The following is a 12,446-nucleotide window of genomic DNA, read 5'->3' on the forward strand; positions in this document are numbered from 1 at the left end:
CCATAAGGTTGACATTTATTTGCCAAAACTATGGAGACAGTTAAGGCAAGAATTTTCTTTAAAGGTCTAAATGTAAAACAGATTTTAAAATATAAGTTTGTTAAGATTTTTGTTAGGCATGTCAGATGTACTGCAAAATAATAACAAATCAAACAAAATGAGATTTCATCACTAAATGAATACATGAGGCTAGAATACTAAGCATGTATTTACATTAGATAATAAATAAGATAATGCTTTATATTTTATACATTTATATTTTTATGAAACAAATAATACATAGTTTTTCATCTATAACTATTTGAAAGCTTTCTGTAAACACATATTATGGTTACATTTCCACTTAGAAGGCATGGCTAAGACCAATTATACCAACTAAAGATATAATCAAAAATATATAAGATCAGTTATATATTATAGCCACTATTTTCAGGGAACTAAAACTATAATCCCATATTTAGCAAAATTTGATATAAACCTAGTCTATATGTAAACATAGTCTTCATATTAACATAAAATACTTTCATGTCAAAAATTAAAATTCAGTGCTAATAACAAATAAACAATGCCATGTTTTTCTCTCTGGTTACCTTTATTTGAATTATGCATTGGCTCTTTTCTTCTTTTTCCCTTTCTTCTTTGTCTCAGGAACTACGTTATTTTGAAATAGAGACCCTGCATTTAAAATAGAAGTTAACTAAAAATGAAAACTAGAAATGCACATTTTAATAAAACCCCTGCTATATCACACTCTTGTTAATGCATGTGAGTGTTATAATTTCCATTTCTTCTGCTTAGCTTCTCATCAAGTAGGAATAACTAGGTGATTAAGAAGCAATTTCAGGTAAAGAAAACAATTAATTGTCTTTCTATAATTGTCTTTCTGTCTTTATACTTGAAAAAGCAAGAACCACTAATTATCTTGCTAAGGGAAAAAAATTAATTATCTCTTTACTTATAGAATATTGAGTATCTCATCACTTATAAAATAATAAAGTTCCATATTTAGGCTCTGCTAGAAATTTCTTCTTTGTATACAATTGTTATAAACATCCTTTGATATTCATGCCATGTTCTTCTTAAGCTTTTAGTAAAACAGTTCTCCCTCAAAATTGTTTAAATAATTTTTTTAAATAATTTTATTTTTTAAATGACAGTTAACACTTGTTTGCATTTCTATCTCATTCCTAAAAGAGTTATTTTTTTCTTTTGTAATGGCAGGGAATTTAGAAAATGATGAGAATGAATGGAAAAATGGAAAAATCTGTAAATGATAATGAAAGTATTGTGGCATATGAATAGAGAAATACATCTTTTAATTCTGCATAATAGAAGAGAATATGAGTCCACGTGATTTATTATAACATACACAGAAAAGTTACTTATATTTGGCTTCAGATTGCAGTATGCTTTCTACTCAATTCTGCCTTTCCAGTTGTTCTCCTTTAGTTAAGGGGAAGATGAGTTTCAATTCCATGAACATATGTAATCTGACTGTTGAGTAGAGGAGGCCACTAGAAGCAGAGTGGGTGAAAGAGTAAAGTCAGCTTTGGGTTTAATAATAATCAGAATGAATGGCATATGTAACAGAGGTAAATAGATAGGAATGTTTTCATTTGAACTAAAATCAAATATGAAAATATAGATTTACCAGAAAGGCTATTTGAAAAATAATATTTTCTTTTTTATTATACATGGTTTTATCACAATAGTTTTGTGATATCAACCTGTCCACTTTCATTATATCCAAAATGAATCTATGTTTTAAAAAAAAGTAGTTTGCATTTATATATTAAATTCCCCAATGGGTTCTCTTCTACTAGCCGAATTAGAATTATTTTATTTTTCTTACATAAAGGTTATCAGTCAAAATTTGCAATAGCATTTATATAATAAAACTGAAAATGTCCACAATAATGTTGGAAGAGGGTTTTAATAAAATAATAATTATTTAATTAATGTTAAAGTATAAAAATCACTGTAATGGAAAAGGAAAGCAAAAAGAAATCTTGTCACATGCAGATGAAAACTTTGAATCTTTTGATGTCATTATTTTCAGTGATGTGTGTGTGTTCATGATATGATTTTTAGTTTAATATCTTAAGCATTTTTTATTTTATTTGCTCTTAGTGTGACTGACAGAATTCTAAGTTTGCTCCAATGATTCCCACCCTGTGGTGTATACTTCCTATACAATGTCTGAAATTTACAAATATGTTGGGATGATAACACCATTGATTACATTATGTTATATGGCACAGTGACTTTAAGACAGGGAAATTATCCTGGGTGTGCCTTACCAAGCAGGTACACCTTTGAAAGTGACTCTTGTGTTCTTGGATTGGAAGAATTAATATTGTTAAAATGACTATATTACCAAGGCAGTCTACAGATTCAAAGCAATATCTATCAAAATACCAAAGGCATTTCTCATAAAAGTAGAACAAATAATTTTGAAATTTGTATAGAAACACAAAAGACCTAGAATAGCCAAAACAATCTTGAGAAAAAATAACAAACCTGGAGGAATCACACTCCCTGATTTCAGACTATACTACAAAGCTACAGTAATCAAGACAGTATGATACTGACATGAAAAACAGACACAAAGACCAATGGAATAGAATAGACAGCCCAGAAATAAACCCACATACTTACAGTCAATTAATGACAAAGGAGGTAAGAATATAAAATGGATAAAAGCTAGTCTCTTCAATAAGTGGTTCTGGGAAATTCAGACAGCGACTTGTAAAAGAATGAAATTAGGACATTCTATAACACCATATACAAAAATAAACTAAAAATGGATTAAAGACATAAATGTAAGACCAAATACTATAAAACTGCTAGAGGAAAACATAGCCAGAATATTCTTTGACATAATTTACAGCAATATATTTTTTGGATCCATCTCCTAAAGAAAGGAAACAAAAGCAAAAATAAAGATATGGAACCTAAATAAAGTTAAAAGCTTTCGCACAGAAAAGGAAACCACCAACAGAATGAAAAGACAATCTACTGAAAGGGAGAAGATATGTGCAAATCATATAATTGATATGGAGTTAATTAACATCCAACATATATACAGCTCATACAACTCAACATCAAAAAACCAACAACACAATTTAAAAATGGGCAGAAGAACCAGGTAAACATTCTTCCAAAGGGGAAATGCAGATAGCCAACAGGCATGTGAAAAGATGCTGAACATCACTAATCATCAGGGAAATAAAAATCAAAACCACAATAAAATATACCTCACACCTGTCAGAATGGCTATCATCAAAAAGAACACAAATAACAAATGTTGATGAGGATATGGAGAAAAGGGAACACTTGTACACTGTTGGTGAGAATGAAAATTGGTTCAGACACTGTGGAAAACAGTATGGAGTTTTCTCAAACTAAAAACAGAACTACCACATGACCCAGCATTTCCACTCCTGAGTATATATCTGAAAGAAGCAAAAACACTAATTTGAAAAGATAAATGCACCCCAATGTTCATAGCAGCATTATTTACAATTGGCAAGGTATGGAAGCAACCTAACCATCCATCAACAGATGAGAGGATAAAGAAGATGTGGTACAATATATATACACAATGGAATACTACTCAGCCATAAAAAATAATGAAATGTTGCCATTTGCTGCAACATGGATGAACTTGGAGGGCATTATGCTAAGTGAAATAAGTCAAACAGAGAAAGAAATATACTGTGTGATATCACTTATATGTGGAACCTAAAAAATACAACCAACTAGTGAATAAAACAAAAAAGAAGCAAACTCACCAATACCGAGAACAAACTAGTGGTTACCAGTGGGGATAGGGAAGGGGGGAGGGGCAATACAAGGATGGGAAAAAAACAGTTACTATAGGATTATATGAAATCATGTGTGTGAAAATTTTGAAAATTGTAAAGCACTACAGAATTTAAGGAACGTTTTATTCAATTTAAAAAAATTTTAAAGAATAAAAATCTAAAAAAAGTGACTCTTCCTAAAGAAGAGATTTAAATCGTGAGAGAAATTCTACATAAAGAAGATGCTCTGTTGCTGACTTTGAAGATGGAGGGGCCACATGACAAGGGATATAGACAGTCTCCAGGAGCAGATAAGGGTCCCCAGCTGCCAGCCAGGAAGTGAATGGATATCTCAATCCTAGAACCAAAAGGAACTAAATTTGGCCAACAATTTGAATGAGCTTGGAGGAGAATGAGTATCTTAAAGGAAATGAAGCTCAGCCAACAACTTGATTTCAGCCTTATAAGACACTCAGAGAGAACCCACCTGTGCTCTGCCTGACTTCTGACTTACAGAACTGTGACCTAGTGAATGGATAATGTTTTAAGCCACAAAATTTGTGGTAATTTGTTACACAGCAGTAGAGAACAAATACAAGTAGGAATTTCATGCCCACCTAACATTTCATTATTTTATTGAATTTAAGAAAAGAAGGAAATAATAAAGATGATAGCACAATGAAATAGAAAAATATACACTAGAGATAACCATCAAAGACAAAAGTTGGATCTCTGAAACATTTTTAAAATTGATAAATCTCTCAGGAGAACTACAATTACATAATGGTGCACCTTGAAACCTGGGGCTTTTCAAATTGCTGACCAATTTGCTTCTGCCTTCTCTTTAACAAAATATTTATATTTTATAACCCAGCACTCGACTCATTGTTGCCCATTTGTGGACACATATATTTTGTTGTTTTAATTTTCAATTTTATTTTATTTTATTTTATTTTTTTGTGGTATGCGGGCCTCCCTCTGTTGTGGCCTCTCCCGTTGCCGAGCACAGGCTCCAGACGCACAGGCTCAGCGGCCATGGCTCACGGGCCCAGCCACTCTGCAGCATGTGGGATCCTCCCAGACCGGGGCGCGAACCCGGTTCCCCTGCATTGGCAGGCAGACACGCAACCACTGCGCCACCAGGGAAGTCCTTCAATTTTATTTTTTAAATTTTATTATTATTATTATTATTATTATTACTTTCTTTTTGGCCAGCCCACGCAGCTTGTAGGACTTTAGTTCCCCAACCAGGGATTGAACCTGGGCCCACAGCAGTGATAGTGCACTATAGAGTCCTACCACTAGACCACAAGGGAATTCCCTAATTTTCAATTTTAGATTACTAAGATGTTTAAAGCTTATCCCAAATTTGTAAATCTCCTTTGTTGAAACACATAGCATGTTTGTAATGGTGGATACTTTTGCATAAAGATACATTGTTATTTTTGCTAGAGCTATTTAAATATTAAGAGAATCAACCCCCTGATACATTAAATTATCTTCTGACATTTCAATTTTCTTCTTAGGATTATATATGACTTTTGTTACTTACAGATATTATTTTTTAATCTAAAATATTTACTTATTGAAGATTTAGTTATTTTTAAATTTAGGATAAAGAATAAGCTTAACAGAAAATATTATCCAATAAAGTGAAATTTACAATACAGAATGTGGATTCGAGATGTTGGGTTACATAATAAGCCTGAGAAGTCCAGATGCAATATTATGTTATGATCAATCTCCTAAGGGATTCAGCAGTTTTAGAATTTTTAATAATATTCTCAGAGAAAGTGCTTCTGGCTTTGATGATCTTCTCTACTTTATGTTTGTTTCTACTTTATCCATTTATGTTATCACTATTATTTCTTTCCTTCTATTCCTTTTGAGGTTTTTTTCCTGATACTTTTCTAATTTTCTAAAAAGATACTTCATGCCTATATTTTTATCCTTCTTCATTTCCAATACATGTAAGTACAGCTATTAATTTACCTATAATTTCTGATTTAGCTGGATTTCAAGTCTTGAATTATGATATTAGTATTATTATTCAATTAAAATATTTTCTAATTATATTGTAATTTACTTGTTTGCCCATGGGTTAGCTAGAAGTATGTTTCTTAATTCCCTATTTACATAAATTTTCTAGTTATGTTTATGTGTTTAATATCAACACATATGTAATATTAATAGCATCTTGATAAGAAAATTTATTCTGTATAATTTTATTTTTGAGATTTATTTTGACTTGTTTTATACTTTAATGTATTATCTATTTCTATAAATGTGTCATGCACACTTTAAAATGATTCGTGTTTTTCAGTTGCTGGTTGGAGTGTTCTAAAGAGTTGTTCTATTTTTGCGTATGCTAAATATCAGGTAGCTCTAGGGATCCAGGTGAGCATGTCCAAAAGGCTGTTGGATATAAGTATCTGTGGCTCAGGAGGGGGTTATTATCCTCTAGATAGTAATTTATGCAAGAGAATAATATGCTTGGGGATAAAATAGGATGTCTTATGCAATAACTGTTTGACCTCGTATTGAAGGAATAAGCATAGAAAATGGAGTCCATAAAGGAGACTTACAAAAACTGATGAGCTTCTTACTTACTCATTTATTTTTATTAAATTTTCCCATGAAAATTTTATAGCATTTCTCCTTGTATGCAAGACTATATTATTTATTAAACTAATTCTGAAAGGTTTTACATATTTTATTATTATATGTAGACTCTTTTTAATTTTATTTTTAGGCTGATTATTTCTGATACCCAGACAAATCCTTCTCCATATTACTGAACTTTTCTATTTGTTGTATAAAATTTTGTTTTAAATTCCAGTAAGTATTTCTTTTTGTCTCTTTAAGTATAGTACTATATGTGAAAAACATTATTTCATGGTTTAAAATTGTTTGTATATTAGAATAGTAAAAATTATAGCAAACATTTTGATTCTGTGGCTAGATGTAGTATGAAGACTCCTTGTCTTTACTTTTTCTAAGTACAACTCTGACTGTTGTTTGAAGCTGCATCATCTTCATCTGGAATTAATTTTAAATTTTAACTTGCTTACCTAACATGGTAAAAAGATGACTGTGTTGTTAAATATTTTGGTAAATATTACTCATCCCTGTTTTCCAGGGCCAACTTTTTCAGTTATTATAATCAAATTAATGAGAATTTTGTGTAGAGTTTTAGTCACGCCTATCCACATAGCTGAATTATCTGGAAATGATGAACTGTTATTTTGATTTTATGCCTATAGATTAATGCCTTACATCAGAAATCTTATGCCTTAAAGCTCCACAGAAAATTCAGGTCATAATTTTTAGGTGACTTAAATATGGTTGAGGATTTTTCACAAAAAGGGTTTATAAAGTAAGAATAAGGACTATGAAAACTATGACATACCTATTTATAAACTACATCAAAGAAGCCTTTTGTAATGGATACTTTGCTAAGATTATAGAATCGTGGACATCTTTAGAATTTTACTTTATGAAAATATATTTACATATATTTTAATCAAGTATTATTTAAATAATTAGAGCAGAACATATTTGCTGAATAAATGAATGAGTAATTTTATAAGCATTAACCATTTTATATTTGAGCAATTTTAGATGACACTCTAAGTGCCTTTGTGAAAATAAAAGGAAAAGATTTGTATAGTTAGTCATTATAAACTATTATTATATTTTAGTGTTGGCCTGTCATGAAGCTTTTAAATGAGCTCTAATTAATGTTTTCTCTTATCCTTTTAAATTTCTATTGTAATTTAAACAGTTATGTGGCACAAGTTCCTCAGAGCTTCTTTATAGAAAAATAGCTTGGTAGGCACTTGTTCAAATAAGCAATCATCTTAAACTGTGGTTTTTCAATAGTTTTTGTGAAAATTACTTTTTAAAACTTTGGAAACATAGAATACCAATAATGTGGATAATGTTATGAGACTTGGTGTATTGGAAAATCTGTTAGAAATTCTTTGGAAAGTCCTCAGCTGCACAAATAAAATAATTTATTGGCTGACAGGCATTTACGTGAAAAATGTTTCTTTTTTCTTTTAATTTGTGAAAAAGAAAGACAACACAAAATTTTGCTAATAGCGTCTATAATTTTCCCTGCATAGATAAGAGTCTATACATTGTGTTGCTTGTGAATATCTACAAATGAATTCTAAATCCTAAAATCATGTATATAATTATAAAAGAAAAGAGAGTAAGCAAATAAGCATTTAGTCAAATCCTACCTACAATTTTTTTCTTTAGAGTTAAAGTATTTAGACCGTTCAGTCATTTTAATTAAGTGATGAATATTATTTAGAAATAATTTTTATAAGCATCCATATTTATTGGTATTGTTTCTGGTTGCACTAAAATTCAATAATACTATTGGAATTCAACTCCAGAAAATATTGTACCATTCTATAAATATCTTTACAAATAATACCATAAATAAGTCCCATGTTGAACAATGCACTTAATACCATAGTACATTATTTTTCTAAAACAAAAGAAAACCCTTCTCTAATAATATATATTTACTTCATAGTATGAGTAGAAAATTAAGTAATGTTTGTAAAGTATAGTAATTTAAAAATTTTAGAGTGTCAGTAAATAAAGCTTAATTCCCTCTACTACAGGGGAAGAAGTGGCTTTCCATGAAGTACTGAAATAAAATATTCCCTGTCTATGAGTAGATAAAATGAAAAAAACATGATTACTTCAATTAATACTTCATATAGCTTACATTGTGATAAAGAAAGAAGGATACATTTGTATTATAAAACATACCTAAATGAACATTAAAAAAAATAATTGTTATCTTTTTTTTTTTTTTTTTCTGGTATGCGGGCCTCTCACTGTTGTGGCCGCTCCCGTTGGGGAGCGCAGGCTCCGGAAGCTCAGGCTCAGTGGCCATGGCTCACGGGCCCAGCCACTCCGCGGCATGTGGGATCTTCCCAGACTGGGGCACGAACCCGTGTCCCCTGCATCGGCAGGTGGATTCTCAACCACTGCACCACCAGGGAAGCCCTAAGGAATAATTGTTATCTTAACTTCCAGTTTGCATCAGGCATGTAAGAGCTAGGAAGTTCTTACCAGAGCCTAAACTATTAGGTATTTTTTTAGAGCCTAAACTATTAGGTATTTTTTAGAATGTAAATGATCTGGGAGAAGGGAAAGACCCAACTGTAGCCCACTCTTGCCAACCTGTCCACCTAAGATGGATGAAAAAAAAAACAAAAAAACCATGTGAATCACTTGTGAAGCTCATAGTCTACAGTCAAACGTTTATTAAAGGACTAAGACCTAATCGTAGATCTATAAAACACTTCGCCTCAGTGTGGAGCTTCAAGATGGTGGAAGAATAAGACTCGGAGATCACCTTCCTCCCCACATATACATCAGAAATACATCTAAGGGCTTCCCTGGTGGCACAGTGGTTGCGCGTCTGCCTGCCGATGCAGGGGAACTGGGTTCGCGCCCCGGTCTGGGAGGATCCCACATGCCGTGGAGCGGCTGGGCCCGTGAGCCATGGCCACTGAGCCTGCACGTCTGGAGCCTGTGCTCCGCAACGGGAGAGGCCAAAACAGAGGGAGGCCCGCATACCACAAAAAAAAAAAAAAAAAAGAAATACATGTAACATGTGGAACAGCTCCTACAGACACCTACTGAACACTGGCAGAAGACCTCAGACCTCCCAAAAGGCAAGAAACTCCCCATGCACCAGGGTAGGGTAAAAGAAAAAAGAAAAAACAGAAACAAAGAATAGGGACGGTACCTGCACCAGTGGGAGGGAGCTGTGAAGGAGGAAAGGTTTCCACACACTAGGAAGCCCCTTCGCAGGCAGATACTGTGGGTGGCAGAGAGGGGAAACTTCGGAGCCACGAAGGAGAGCTCAGCAACAGGGGTGCAGAGGACAAAGCGGAGAGACTTCAGCACAGAGGACTGGTGCCAAACAGCACTCACCAGCCCAAGAGGCTTGTCTGCTCACCCACCAGGGTGGGCGGGGGCTGGGAGCTGAGGCTCGGGCTTTGGTCGGATCGCAGGGAGATGACTGGGGTTGGCGGGCAGCCTGAGGCGGGCTAGTGCACCACTAGCTAGCCTGGAGGGAGTCAGGGAAAAAGTCTAGAACTGCTGAAGAGAACAGAGACTTTTTCTTCCCTTTTTGTTTCTTGGTGCGGGAGGAGAATGGATTCAGAGCGCCGCTTAAAGGAACTCCAGAGATGGGTGCGAGCTGCGGCTGTCAGCACAGATGCCAGAGACGAGCATGGGATGCTAAGGCTGCTGCTGCCACCACCAAGAAGCCTGTGTGCAAGCACAGGTCACTCTCCACACCGCTCCTCCTGGGAGCCTGTGCAGCCCGCCACTGCCAGGGTCCCGTGATCCAGGGACAACTTCCCCAGGAAAACGCATGGCGTGCCTCAGGCTGGTGCAACGTCATGCAGTCCTCTGCCACTGCAGGCTCACCCCGCATCCGTACCCCTCCCTCTCCCCGGTCTGAGTGAGCCAGAGCCCCCGAATCACCTGCTCCTTTAACCCCATCCTGTCTGAGCAAAGAACAGACACCCTCAGGTGACCTACAGGCAGAGGCAGATCCAAATCCAAAGCTGAAAGCCAGGATCTGTGCGAACAAAGAAGAGAAAGGGAAATCTCTCCCAGCAGCCTCGGGAGCAGCGGATTAAATCTCCACAATCAACTTGATGTACCTTGCATCTTTGGAATACCTGAATAGACAGCGAATCATCCCAATTTGAGGAGGTGGACTTTGGGAGCAACGATATATTTTTTTTTTCCCCTTTTTCTCTTTCTGTGAGTGTTTATGTGTATGCTTCTGTGTGTGATTTTGTCTGTATAGCTTTGCTTTTACCATTTGTCCTAGGGTTCTGTCTGTCTTTTTTTTTTTTAATTACTTAAAAAAATTTTTTTTTCTTAATAATTTTTTTTAAATTTTTTATTTTAATAACTTTATTTTATTTTATCTTCCTCTTTCTCTCTTACTTTTTTTTTATTCTGAGCCATGTGGAGGACAGGCTCTTGGTGCTCCAGTCAGGCATCAGGCCTGTGCCACTAAGGTGGGAGAGCCAAGTTCAGGACACTGGTCCACAAGAGACCCCCCAGCTCCACATAATATCAAACAATGAAAATCTCCCAGAGATTTCCATCTCAACGCCAAGACCCAGCTCCACTCAAGGACCAGCAAGCTACAGTGCAGGACACCCTATGCCAAACAACTAGCAAGACAGGAACAAAACCCCATCCATTAGCACAGAGGATGCCTAAAATCATAATAAGGCCACAAAAAACCCAAAACACAGCACAAGAAGTGGACCTTCCCACCAGAAAGACAAGATCCAGCCTCATCCACCAGAACACAGGTACTAGTCCCCTCCACAAGGAAGCCAACACAACCCACTGAACCAACCTTAGCCACTGGGACAGACACCAAAAACAACGGGCACTACGAACCTGCAGCTTGCAAAAAGGAGACTCCAAGCACAGTAAGTTAAGCAAAATGAGAAGACAGAGAAACACACAGAAGATGAAGGAGCAAGGCAAAAACCCAGCAGACCTAACAAATGAAGGGGAAGTAGGCAGTCTACCTGAAAAAGAATTCAGAATAATGATAGTAAAGATGATACAAAATCTTGGAAATAGAATGGAGAAAATACAAGAAATGTTGAAAAAGGACCTAGAAGAACTAAAAAGCAAACAAACAGAGATGAACAACACAATAAATGAAATTAAAAATTCTCTAGAAGGGATCAAGAGCAGAATAACTGAGGCAGAAGAACCGGTAAGTGACCTGGAAGATAAAAGACTGGAAATAACTACTGCAGAGCAGAATAAAGAAAAAAGAATGGAAAGAATTGAGGACAGTCTTAGAGACCTCTGGGACAACATTAAATGCACCAACATTCGAATTATAGGGGTCCCAAAAGAAGAAGAGAAAAAGAAAGGGACTGAGAAAATATTTGAAGAGACTATAGTTGAAAACTTCCTTAACATGGGAAAGGAAATAGTTAATCAAGTCCAGAAAGCACAGAGAATACCATACAGGATAAATCCAAGGAGAAACACACTGAGACACATATTAATCTAACTAACAAAATTAAATATAAAGAACAAATATTAAAAACAGCAAGGAAAAACTAACAAGTAGCACATAAGGGAATCCCCATAAGGTTAACAGCTGATCTTTCAGCAGAAACTCTGCAAGCCAGAAGGATCCACCAGAACACAGGTACTAGTCCCCTCCACAAGGAAGCCAACACAACCCACTGAACCAACCTTAGCCACTGGGACAGACACCAAAAACAACGGGCACTACGAACCTGCAGCTTGCAAAAAGGAGACTCCAAGCACAGTAAGTTAAGCAAAATGAGAAGACAGAGAAACACACAGAAGATGAAGGAGCAAGGCAAAAACCCAGCAGACCTAACAAATGAAGGGGAAGTAGGCAGTCTACCTGAAAAAGAATTCAGAATAATGATAGTAAAGATGATACAAAATCTTGGAAATAGAATGGAGAAAATACAAGAAATGTTGAAAAAGGACCTAGAAGAACTAAAAAGCAAACAAACAGAGATGAACAACACAATAAATGAAATTAAAAATTCTCTAGAAGGGATCAAGAGCAGT

This window comes from Physeter macrocephalus, chromosome 1, assembly GCF_002837175.3.
Source record: "Physeter macrocephalus isolate SW-GA chromosome 1, ASM283717v5, whole genome shotgun sequence".
NCBI classification, from domain to species: domain Eukaryota; kingdom Metazoa; phylum Chordata; class Mammalia; order Artiodactyla; family Physeteridae; genus Physeter; species Physeter macrocephalus.